The sequence below is a fragment of the Acipenser ruthenus genome, chromosome 27 (assembly GCF_902713425.1).
Source record: "Acipenser ruthenus chromosome 27, fAciRut3.2 maternal haplotype, whole genome shotgun sequence".
Taxonomy (NCBI): Eukaryota; Metazoa; Chordata; class Actinopteri; order Acipenseriformes; family Acipenseridae; genus Acipenser; species Acipenser ruthenus.
The window spans coordinates 20,287,774-20,289,130 of NC_081215.1; the positions used below are offsets into that span (position 1 = coordinate 20,287,774).

At 32.4% G+C, this 1,357-nt stretch overlaps 1 protein-coding gene across 2 annotated transcripts in view; it reads left to right on the forward strand.

The window, feature by feature from the left end:
- LOC117431932 (coatomer subunit beta-like) overlaps positions 1 to 242 on the forward strand; it is an 11,069-nt gene extending 10,827 nt beyond the window's left edge. For both annotated transcript variants that reach the window (XM_034053219.3, XM_059001895.1), the window contains exon 22: positions 1 to 242. This exon is cut by the window's left edge and continues 63 nt beyond it. The gene's annotated coding sequence lies outside the window, so the exon portion shown is untranslated.
- Positions 243 to 1,357: the final 1,115 nt, after the last annotated feature.

Here is a 1,357-nt window from a genome sequence, read left to right on the forward strand (position 1 = left end):
CGTTTAAATCCACTTTTGGATATTGTGACAAGTCTGGCTGAGAATATTTTCTACTTGTGTATATCTATAATCTTGGATGACAATTGCTTTAATGCTAAATACTCCAATGCTGTTATGTGTAGCTGTCCATGAGATTATTAACAATGTTTCTTTGTCTTCTCCTTTGTCTTATAAAACATGTGTATGGTCCATCTCTAATTTACACAGTTCACCATACAATAAATATATACATTAAGCTTGAATGTGTTGTCATTATGTACGTATGTTAGTTAAATATTGAAAGCTGATTGTCAAATCAAATGCAGCATAGGGATTTACAGTATAGAATGCAACAGCTTACGACAGTATCCTGCAAATTCAAATTCATGGTCAGTACACTAGGTGCTATTTGACAACTTTTTTGTTCACATTTTATGTTCAGTAGCATTTGACCATTGATTAGTATTATAAGAAAATAACAATTATGAAGTGGTATGCTGATGAAACAATAACTATGTGTCGTACAGCAGCGATACCACAAATCATAAGGAATTATCAATATTAATTTCCAAAGGCTTGGCTGCTGATTTATATTTTAGTGACTATACAATCATTCTAATAAGCAGAGCCATTTTATATTTGACTTTAGCAGAGCAGGAAAAAACAGATTTTTACTCCAATAGCATGGTTGTCTCCTCAAAACTACAGAACTAATTTATTAAAATTGTTATTCAATATTGCTTAATTCCTTTGTGTTTTGTCTTAAATTCAATTTTGTTCATTACTGCATGTGCTGATGAGAAGTTAAAAACAGTTTCAGTCTTTTTTGGTTATTGTAGAAAATGTCCTAATTTTGAGAATCTATTTCTGTTAGACACTAGAAAGATGATACACAAATTAATTATCATTTACTGTATACTTCAGAAGCTACATTTGTTAATCGTTACTTATCTTGGAATTTCAAGAATCTACTTCCCCCCCCCCCCCCCCCATCACATGCTTCTCAGATGACAGTGCCTTTAAGAATCATTCACTGACCATATCATTCTAAATTATAGTTTGCTAGCTTTAGTGTGGAAATTGAAAGTTATGATTGGCCATAGTCAAGCCTATCCATCATATTACTAATCTAATCTTGGACTACTATGCCAGTATGGAGCACTATTTTTAGAGCCTACATTATCTAAGGAGCACTTTATTTTATGTTTAATGATTATAAAGATAAGTCGATAGAAACTTGGCAGAGTTCATTTAAAGAGAGGGTATTCCACAATGATAGTCTGCCAATTTGTATGTATGATTTTAGGTGTTGAGTTAATACCATTTCACCTGATGTGAACTGGATTTGAATCCAGCTAAATTAGTTGTCACTGTGCTG